Source organism: Notamacropus eugenii, chromosome 2 (genome assembly GCF_028372415.1).
Source record: "Notamacropus eugenii isolate mMacEug1 chromosome 2, mMacEug1.pri_v2, whole genome shotgun sequence".
Classification (NCBI taxonomy): domain Eukaryota; kingdom Metazoa; phylum Chordata; class Mammalia; order Diprotodontia; family Macropodidae; genus Notamacropus; species Notamacropus eugenii.
In genome coordinates this window covers 442200524-442212213 of record NC_092873.1, presented here as the reverse complement: position 1 = coordinate 442212213, position 11690 = coordinate 442200524, and the positions used below count along the sequence as shown (strand labels likewise).

General features: G+C 34.0%; 1 long non-coding RNA gene across 1 annotated transcript in view; it reads left to right on the top strand.

Annotated features, from left to right (window-relative positions):
• The first annotated feature begins 6789 nt into the window (after positions 1-6789).
• The window catches only part of LOC140524155 (uncharacterized), a 68355-nt gene continuing 63454 nt past the window's right edge, over positions 6790-11690 (top strand). The window contains exon 1 of the long non-coding RNA XR_011973584.1: positions 6790-6901. This is a non-coding gene — a long non-coding RNA (uncharacterized lncRNA). The remainder of the gene's footprint in view (positions 6902-11690) is intronic.

The following is an 11690-nucleotide window of genomic DNA, read 5'->3' as shown; positions in this document are numbered from 1 at the left end:
GTACTGATAATACATTATAATGAAAAAAAAAATCATCCTTCTGGCCAATGTGCTCCTAGAAATTTTATCTTAACTAATCTAAATATTTTGTACCCACAGAGTTTTCTTAGAACATTCACTAATTTAACCAGGTACAAGTGAAGTAATTTTTATTACAGAATGAACAGCTCTCTAGAAGTGGCAGCACAGAGAATGGGGTGGAGTACTCAACTCAGTTCAAATTATTCTCTTGAGGCTTTCTATCTGGGTGGACATGGGCAAGTTAAAAATATGAATAATTACAAGTGCAGATTCTAGAGAGGAATGAGCGTCACCATCTTTTTAGTTGGCTGTTCAAGTCATTCAGTGATACAGTGGATAGTGTGATGAGCTTGAAGTCAGGAAGACCTAAATTTGAATCCAGGCTAAGATACTAACTGTCTGACTATGAAAAATCACTTAACTCTGCCTCAGTTTCCTCAATTGTAAAATGGAGGTAATGATACCATTCGACTCATTGGGTGGTTGTTTGAGTCAAATGAAATGATATTTGTTAAAAAAAAAAAAACATAGCATAATGCTTACCACATTGTAGGAGCTACAAAAATACTTATTCTCTCCCTTCTTACCTCCCTATCCCAAACAAACAACCATTTCACTATCCTGTGCATCCATTACAAAGATGAGTTTCCAATATTCTGGGAAAGGAAGGAGGATTTTAATAAAGTGAATTCTGGGAAACCATGATAATGGTAACTTCTGTCTGTTAGTAAAGATGCAATTTTCATGTTCCCCAAACATAAAAAGAATAGAGCAGATATCCTTCCCAAATTATGTGGAACTGTCATCTTTACAGGATAAATAATTTGCTTGATGATGATTTATATACAGTTAGGACTACCTGGAATCAGAGATTATAAAATAAAACAAAAACTCAATACTAACTTTGGAAAGAAAAAAGCTATCAATGTTTTATGACTCAATGTCTCTCTATAAAATTTTTTAGCCAACATGCTACAATGAGGTAAGGGGATCTGAGAATACTCTCTTTAGATCAATGCCCATCTATCTCTATCTATCTATCTATCTATCTATCTATCTATCTATCTATCTATCTATCTATCTATCTTCCCATCTATGCAAATGTATGTGCGTGAGTCTGTGTGTGTATTACTGGGGTCAGAGCTATGCAAGTCCAAAAATGTTAAGCTCTCCTCCAAGATTTTCTTTATGGCCTTGAGGAAATTCTCCATCTTAGAATTCTACGAGCAAAGCCATTTATGCAAAAACTGAGAGGCAGATTGAGTCTCTAGATTTATCGTAGGGCAATATACTTGTAGATATGTATACATATATATATTATGTATATGCATATATACACCATACATATGTGTGTTTATGTGTTACATTTTATATCCTATATACCTATACATATATCACATACATGCTATATTAATGCATATTACACACATAGATGTATGTGTATATTATATGTATATATTTAGAAGTCTATATAACAAGTATATATTTATATCCTAAACAGATGGCACATGTACATATATTTATTGATATATGTACATAAATATATAGTTATATACATAACATGTACATAAATACATACACATACATATCTACATAATCATATGTAGATCCTACGGTATATCCAGGGACTCAATATGCCTCTCAGTTTTTGTCACAAATGGCTTTGCTCGTAGAATTCTAAGATGGAGAATTTCCTCAAAGGCCATAAAGAAAATCTTGGAGGAGAGCTTAACATTCTTGGACTTGCATAGCTCTAGCCCTAATTTAAATTTCCAACTCAGAAGGAGCCCATGAAAGTTTACTAGAAAGTGTTTAAGATTCTCTTTGCTTTATTAGAAGAGAAAATCATTTTTTTTAAACTAGGAAATTTAATACACGGTATATGTGGACTCAATGGGAATTTCACTTAGGAGTTGGAGGATCAGGCCACTAATTTATAAAATTACTTTGGATTATATTTTATTCCTATAAATGGAATGTGCATTACTTAATGAAGCAAAAATGCTCAAATATTCAGAGTTGAAATTGGATCTCTCTTTGAGAGCCTCTTTTTCATAGACCTTTCAGCATGACTAGAATTCTTATCTTAACTCTTTAGCTTTCCCTACCTTTGGCAATTATTCCTCTGCAAAAATTTCATTTAATTCTGCTTCGAGACTCTCAAGAGGAAGTATGGTCCAGTGAAAAGAGCCTTGGATTTGGAGTCAGAAGAAATGGGTTCAAGTCTTGGCTCTTTCCCTTTCCCTTGTGACCTTGGACAAAGTCTCTCTGGGCCTCTGATTTCCCAACTGTAGAATGAAAAGTTTGGTCTACTAGATCTGTATGGATACTCTCTGGAGTTACTTCCCATTCTAAATCTAGGATTCTTTGGGCCAAATAAAGAAGTATAGAATAATAGATGGAAAAAACTTCAGAAATTATCTAGTTCAACGCTTTCTTTTTAAAGATGAGGAAAGTCAAGGATAGAAAAGTTAAGTGATTTGCTAAAGGTCACAAAGCTACTAGATCGCAGAGCTAGGCTTTGAAACCAAGTTAATAAGACAAGATAGACAAACAAAATCCCTAAATATTGTACTTATCTTCTTCCTAATTGGAGGACAAAAGTGAAATTAAGGAGACTCCTGATGTGATCTTCCCTTCCACTTTTTTTTAATGTTGTTTGAGGCTAATAGTGTTCAAAGCATTTCTGATCCTTTCATATTTGATGATTTTGTGCATTTTATAAATACCTTTTTTTCTAAACTCATGGATAATTAGAAGTGCATAAGGAGACAATTCCACAACAGCTGCTTTCACAGGCATCACTGCCATTTGCTGTGGAGGAGTTTTTTCACAAAGTGTTTTTATATAGATATGTTTGAATGGTGTCAAGTTGCATCAATTTATCATGTCCAGCAGGTTGTGCTAAAACATTTCAAATAATTTTTCTCTACCAGAGGCCATCTATTCAAATTTCTACAGTGTGTACATATCCTACTATTATCTATAAATGATGCATGTTTAATCACCCTCTGAGAACAAAAATTCTCCTTCTTCACTTTTGTATTATATTGCCCAGTACTACATAACTGCCTTGGACATAGGGGGCATTTCATTACTTTGTTTTTGTATTGTTTAAGTATTTTTTTGTTTGTATTTTGTTTGTTTGCATAAATTGAATACATTGAATTACCTAAATTAAATGTATTCTTATCAACTTAATATTCACACACCTGAGGGCTACTTTCCGAGGGCGGAATTTTGTCCTTTCCTATTTGTGAAAATGATAAATCTTAATATAGAGCATCATTTTCAGGTGAATGCAACTCTGTGTGAGAGATAATATATTTAGAGCATCAGGCAGAAAATCAAATGCACTGAGCACCAAAGTCCACTCATTTCTCATTGCTATCATCACCCAGCTCAAGGAAACAGGCAATGAATCTTTGGTGCCAAAAGCTACCTTCAGTCTTGACCATCTTGCTTGATCTCCAACTCGATATAGCTACTTCTTCACTCATAACAGTGGGCTCAGATATGTCAGTGTTCAAGGATCCTGACAAAGCACATAAGGAGTCCCTGTTTATAGCAGATTTAGCCTTCACCCAATCGCAGATACCAGATGTTGGCACCTTTCTCCAACTTCTTTTTCTACTAGAATATTTAGAATATAGATTCTGATAGGCTTAAAGCTAGAAGTGACTTCAGAGGTTATTTGCCCCAATAATAATAGCTAACATGTAGTGCCTTTAAGTTTTGCAAATCACTTTTTTATGCTATCTCATTTGATCCTCACTATAACATGTGAGGTAGGTGCTATTGTTACGTCCATTCTACAGATAAGGAAACTGAGGTTAAGAAAGTTTTAAGTGACTTGTCCAGATTCACCAAGCTAATACCTGTCTGAGGTGTTAACATTCAAACTCAAGTCTACTTCCTCCCAAGTCCAACGCATTACTACTACAATCCTCTCATTTTATGAATCAAGTAACTATTGTGTTACAGAATCTCAATTCAATAGACTTTTATTAAATCCCTGCAATTAAGTGCCACCACAACCAGAATTCTGAACAACTCATCCCTTTATTTCATTATTAACTTAATTGGTACCTTTTTTCTATATATCACATTCATTTCTTTTTAAACTTTATTTTATTTTAAGTTTTATTGATGTTTTGTTTTTATGTTACAAAAATTTCTAGTTCATCCTCACTCCGTGCAAGCCCTAGCACCTTCAAACTCTATTTTAAAAATATTTTTAAATGAACAGAAATCTATTTTCTCTCCTTCCTAGAACTCACCTCAGTGAAAAACAAATTACTTGTAATGGATATGTAAAGAAAAACAAAATATATTCCCTTACTTATTCCCTTAAACTCTGTTTCCTTCCGGATCCTATATGCTTATTTCACGTAAGCCTTTTATGTCTCTTTGAAATCATTTATTTTCTCATTTCCTAAAGTACAAAATTATTCCATCACATTCATATACCACAACCTATTTGGCCACTCTTTGATCTAGGGTTATCCCTTTAGTTTCCAGCTTAGGGGGCTATAAATATTTTTGTACATATAGGACTTTTCCTGTTTCTTTGATCCTTTTTGAGTATAAGCCTAGCAGTGGTATAGTTGGGTCAAAGGGCACACACTATTTAGTAACTTTTTGAATATAATTCCAAATTGCTTTCCAGAATGGTTGAACTCATTTACAGGTTTATCAATATGCCTATTTTCCCACAGGTTCTCTAACATTCATGATTTTCCTTTTTGTCATCTTTGCCAATCTGATGAGTATGAAGAGGTCAAATCTCAGAATTACTTTAATTTGTATTGGTCTATGATTTTGGAGTTTTTTTTTCTTTGAAGGGGATGCAGGGTATGAATATATTTATGAATATTCTTAGTTTGGGTTTCTTCCCTTAAAAGCTGGCTTTCCATATTCTTAAGCCACTTTCTATTGGGAAGTGGTTCTTGTTTGTATGAATTTGAATTAGTTAATTATATATCTTGGGAATTAGATTTTTATCAGAGAAATTTACTAAAGGATTCCCTCCTCCCCCCCACCCCCCAGCTAATTGTTTCCAATTTAATCTTAGCTTTATTTCCATTTTACTTAATCAAAATTCTTCTTTAATCTTCTGTGATCCTCTCTGCCCTTGTTTCATCATAATTTTCCTCTATAGAGTTGATACTTAAATATTTCTATATATCTTTAACTTGTTTATTATGTGACCTTTTTATATCCTTTCTTTCCTCCTCTGCCTGGAAAGGGTTCCCTTGTAACAAACACTCAAAACAGAAAGAAAAAAATTAAGTAAAACCAACCAACTCACCTATCACATTTGACAGTATATCCAATGCTTTATATCACTCCTGCAATAAAGGCAGAGAAGTATGTTTTTCTTAACTCTTTTCCTGGTCTAAACTTGATTATGATTATACAACATTCTGTTTCATTTTGTTGTTCTTTCTGTATTTTGTTCCTTTGCTGACTTCTGATACTTAGGGCTTACCTACCTCTACGTTCCTGAACATCTATCTGTTCTTAGTTTCTGTACATATATGTTCCCTAACACTTGAGTACCTAAAATGCCAACTAACTGCTTAAATTCCTAAGCTTGTACTTTTTGGTTCCTTCTATAATATTCTGCTCTTTCTTCTTTGTGTTATTTGCTTTTCCCTCTAACCTCCTACTTTTGATAACTAGATGACCCCGTACAATTATTACCTGCCTAGTCTTAGTGCCTGTCCTTGTTTTGGGCTGAACCTGGTGTTTCACCTGGGCTCCTCTGAAGACCTTTAAGAGAATCTAAGAGAGTGGGAAAGCATCCTGTTTTTTCTCCTAAAAGATATTTTGGCAAGTAACTGTATGGAAGGGAAAGTTGGGGTCTGTTCTATCCAACTTCTTGGCTAAAATCCCCCTTTTAAGTGCAATAGATCAGAAAAACATTGACTCCTTCTTCCCTGAATTTACACTTGCAGTTCTTCCTTCTGCAAACAGGCCAACTCTGCAGGATGGGGGAGAAATGTCTCTTCACCCATTTCTTTCATCTTCTTTTGTCCTTCTTCCCCACTACACAAATTATTGCCGTCATTTACATCATGCGGAACTTTTGGTGTTTATCTCATCCAGAAGTGGAATGCATTAGGGCATGGAAAAAAGAGGAGCTGAGTGGTTTTGCAGATCTTTTTTTTAAGGATAAAAATGTGCAGCTCTTCATATGTCATCCTATAAGAAGAATATTAAACACATTCAATTTTTAATGGAGGCAAAACATTTTATGTATTTAATTATTATTTTTCAGGTGTATTGATTTTTCCCATTGTGAGTTAGATTTCGTTGCCTTCTTCACAATACAGTAATGGGTTCTTACAGAAATTAATTGACTTTTCTGATCATCTTTGGCTAAAAATATAAATAATTTAACAGTTACCTAATTCTTTATAGATTATCTTTGTCCTAAGTGGTAAATTGACTAGGTGGTTGCTTAAAAGAAACCCACATGGCAGGGAGAGTTTTATTTTTTAATATGAAGGGTCCAAAAATGTTACATAAAAGCAAGTTCTATGAATTAATCCAACCAAGGCTAAATAGAATGCAAACAGAAAAGAATCATTTTGAGCAATTTTCCCCCCAAAGTTTATTTAAGGTTCTTTGGCAAGAAATTGTCCTGTAGTAGACAGCTGCCTGGATGCTTTTTGTCTGCAATCTGACACCTAATGGTTTTCCTTTTGGCTGAGAGACATCACAAACAGAAGTGAGCAGTTAGTCATGTGACTTAAGCTGGCCAAGCAGCCTGAGTTTTGGGAAAAGACTCACAAGGGACATAGGATAAGGACAGTGTTGGTGGGCTGCCTTTCTTGAAGGTGGGAGTGGGAGAACATGCTGTACAGAAAGAGAGGTAAGTAAATGGCTCCTAGGGTAGGTGACTGCCCTTAAGAAACTGGTAAAGCAGTGATACTAAATCCTGTGCTAAATTTGCAGGATCAAAGGTTTAGAACTGGCAAGTATCTCAGAGGCCTTTATCCAAATACCCACCTACCTACCCACCCCATTTAACAGATAATGAAACAGAAGGAAGAATCTAGGCTAGCAACTGAACCCATATCAACTGACTCCAAATCCAGCCATCTTTCTAATGTTGTCTCCCTGTTGCCCTGTTAGTGACTGTCCTTGTTATGGAGTGCTGCCATATATAACCATATAAGAAAGCTGAAACCACTCTTCAGAAGAAGCTATAGTGACTAGAAGACCTCCCACCAAGCAGGATGGCCTTAGTTCAGCTGGAAAGCTTAGCTGCAACATGTGTTTGGGTTATCTAGATTAAGCCAAAGAAATATTAGTACTTCAGGATTTATTTTTTCCCTTTGACTTCCACCTAAATTGTCTTCTGTATTGAGGGCATGTATACTTTCTTGTGTTATTGTTGGATTGCTTTTCATGTTAGACAGCCTTTACTCAGTGGGAATTTACCTATTTGCCTAGCCAAATTAATCATAAAAGCAAATGCTTCCAGAGTTGGAAGAAACCTTTGAGATCATCAGTTCACTTTCAATTCAATTGGACTCGACAAACATTTATTAAGATGTTCTAGATGCAGCACATGTAAAAACAAAAATGAAATATTCTTTCCCCTAAAACAGCTTATACTTTAAAGGCTGATGTAGTGGTATACAGTATAAAGAGAAAACTAAATAAAAGTGGGGAAAAATCATTTCAGGAAGGAGTAAGCCCTAACAACTGGTGGGATCATGAAAGGTCTTGGGTAGGAGGAGAAAACTGAGACATATTCTGAGGGAAGAAATTTGAATAGGCAAAAGTAAGGTTTGAATCCATTTTAAGCACAGAAGACAGAAATCTGCTGGTCACTGGCCTGTGGAACTCGCTGAAACCCTGAAGAGCCCTAGGGATGGGGAGCTTTCATCCCAAGGCTGGCCCTCTAGGCCCTCAAGTGTGGCCCTTCAACTCAAAAGCCTCTTCAATTCAAAAAGCCATGCTTGAGAGCCTAGAGGGCCACATGTAGCCTCGAGGCCACAGATTCCCCATCCCTTACAACGCTGTGCCCTTTTATACTGATGAATATTTTCATGTATTGACATGTCTTTGGGAAGAGAGAGAGATGGAAGGCCATTGTTCAAATTACTAATCATTATAATATTAAAGTAAAACACTGGATTCAAGTTTGAGATCACTAATCAAATTTAACTCTGCCTTATACATGAATCCCTTCTCTAGTCATCCAACATTAATGGAGAACTTAACAAACAGGAACTTTGTCTTTCTCAAAAATGAAAAGACTCAGATTTCGCACACTGCCTCTTGCTTCAGGAGTGTGTCATAGACCTTTCCTTTTGTATTTGGTCTTTATCTTTGTTTTGGTAAGTTAGATGATTTTGTAATAGCCAAGAAAATGCAAAATAATGTCAAAAATCATAGGTTTTTTTTTTTTGTTATTGTTGTTAATTTTCAGTACTTAAAAATTCCAAAAAATAGTTTGCATTTTAAAAAAATCAAGTAATTATCATTCATAATTGATAGATATTTTCAATGAGTTTTTGTAGGATTATAGATTTGTGCTTTGAAGGACCCTTAGAGTTCATTAATTCTAAACCCTTAATTTTTCAGATGAGTAAAGGAAGTTTAATGAGCTGTCCAAGTTGATACAAATATTAATTGGCAATCAGGATTTGAACTCAGTTCCTCTAATTTCAAATCCAGCACTCTTTCCCTTAGATAGCTTCCTTTGATAATTAGACGTGTTGAATTAAAAATTATCTTCTAGTTAATTTTGGAGAAAAAATAATGCAAATCCACAATTTTATGTAAGAAAGGGCAAGAACCAGTTAGAAGCAGTGTGGTATAGCAAAGAGAATGTTGGGAATAAAAAGACTTAAATTTATATCCTGGCTATGCCATTTGCTATCTGAATAATCACAGGTTACTTCATCTCTGTAGGCCTCAGTTTCCTCATCTGTAAAGTGAGAGAGTTGGATCAGATTACCTCTAAAGTCCCTTCCAGATATAAATTTCTCAGATCCTAAAATGATCTCATTTGTTTTTTTTTTTTTAACCAGAGATTTAATTTCATTGGAATGGTCAGTGCCTGATAAGGTAATGTCCTCGAACACTTCAATGCTTACTCTGCATCTCATTGTTATAGAACACTATCCAGGAAACTGACAAGTGACTTGTCTAAGATCACATACCCTGTATGACTAAGAGGTATTTGAAACTAGGTCTTGAATGCAAAATAACCATTCTTTCAACTACTGAGTGGTTTCCAGTGTTTTTGTTCTGTAAATTCCTTTCAACAACAGCAAAAAAAATTACCTTAATTACTACTCATTACTACTCATAATATTCTTTTACATATATTCATTGAGTATTACAATAACTACAATGATAAATTTTCCATAAAAAGCTCTAAATATAATTTTTCATTACATATATTACATATAAAATATCTTTTCTACCTATAGTTCTAAAACTCTAAACATAAAATTACCAAACTCTGCTTATAAAATAATGATGAATATTTTATGTCAAATGGTCTATAAAAATTAAAAGAAATAATCTTGTAAGACCTCATAGGCTTACTCTTATGTATAAAATTAAATTTCTTTATCATTATTTTCAACAAAATTTTGGAAATTATTTTGTATTTAAATAACATTTTGACATACTGAATTACAACTTGAAAGATGTTTAACATAATATAATAATCACATGTAAGCTTAGTTTTGATGTTGGATTTTTATATTTGAACAAAGGTTTGTGCTATCTGGCTCAACACCAGACAAATACAAACTTAAATCTGGTTTCACATCAAATCTATTTCTGTGTTTTGATATAAAACAAGAGTAAAGTGAAAGTGCTGGCTCACACAAATATATCATGGAAAATGTCAGGAGAATTTTCAAGCTCTTTTACTGAGAAGTAATTCTTTTTTTTTTTTTAATTTTGAGACACCTATTGAGAAGATAAAAAATGAATAGCTAGTTTATGATATAAAATGTTTAGTTTCCTACTAGTGACTAGCAACTGTGTTAAATAATAAATATACTTAAAATTCAATTTCACCTATTGTTTCATTTTGAACATACATAAACTATTCTTTTTTGTAAGAAAAGAATCTTTCTCTCACTTTCAGAGGTGACTTTCTTCTCTTCTACCTCTGCCACACCAACAGCATTTTTATAGAAACTCTACTGAATGACTGACCAGTGCTGTTAACTAGTTCATTAAAACACTCTCCAGAAAGAAGAATAATATCATAAAAGAAAGATAAATTTAAATAAAAAAGTAGTCTTAATACTGTAATTAGAGGAACTAGAAGATTTGTGTCTACAGAACATTTGTGATAGTCTTTGAAGGTTTCAAGATTGCTTGTGAAGTCCATGCCCATTGATCATGGTTTTCCAACAGCCAGATATTGATGTAATAAGAAAGCAAATGTCTATAACACCCTGATCACATGATTACACAGTTTATGAAGTCTGATTGTGGGAAATGGAAGGAAATGATGCATCTACTCTGGCATGGTATACAGAATGCAAATAAGACTATACATATATCTTTGATTATCCATTGGGAATCTGTTTCTGGTCCAGTGTTATTTGAGAATAATTTGATTACGTGTTGAGAAACTGAAAGAGCATGTAGGTCTTAGTGAGAACTGGTGAGAGTTTGATGTAATCACTCTGTAAGGACTAAAATTGTTATGCCAGTGGTCAATCATTAAACAAACCTATAATGTTTCATCATGCATATGCTTGCTATCACAGAGGAGAATATACGTTTTGTAGCTCAGCTGAGCCATTATTTACTATTTAAGACAGCATTAAAGAATTTTTAACACAAACTCCTTGGACCATTGTTATGAACCTATAATTGGGAACCACTGCACTACTTCACATCTTCCTCTCATGTTTTAACCCTATGCTGGTTAAAGCAGAGATGCCACACAAGGCAAAACAGAAAATCACAGGCCCTTTCCCATTTATTTTATTTATTCCTTATCTGTTCCCCATAAAGTAAGCTTTGTATTTTGAAAATAAGCCCCATTTTTTTAAGAAGTGAGCTGACCTCTTGGTTAACTTTTCTTGGCTTCAGTTTTTTTTTTCTTCTGTAAAATTTCAACAGTAATGGTGTCTATCTCCTAGAGTTGTTTTGAAGATAAGATGGGATTATATTTGTAAAGTTTTTTGCAAAACTTAAAGCACCATATAAATGCTAGGTTAAAGAGAAACAAAAAGAAAGCTCCCTGCATTGTGGGACAACTTTTACTGTTAATTTCTTCCTTATGTTAAGTAAATCAAATCAATAAAAATTCAAGCACCTACCATGTTTAAGGCATTGTGTTAGGTGCTGGGGGTACAAAAACCAAAATTTAAAAAATTGTGGAAGCACAGATTAAAAGATAGAAGTGAACTTAGAAGTCATGTGGTCCTACCCTTTCATTTTACACAAAAGCAAACTGAAGCCTAAGGAAGTGAAGTGATTTACTCAACATCTTCTAGGCAGTAAATCTCAGAGGTGGTATTTTAAATCAACTTATTCCAAAGCTGCACCATATGACATTGCCTTAGCCTTGCCCTCACAGACCTTATATTCATTCTACCAAAATAATATGTAAGCAGAGATAATTAAATTTAAAGAATACAAAATAATTTTCAAGCAATTTCAGGTTA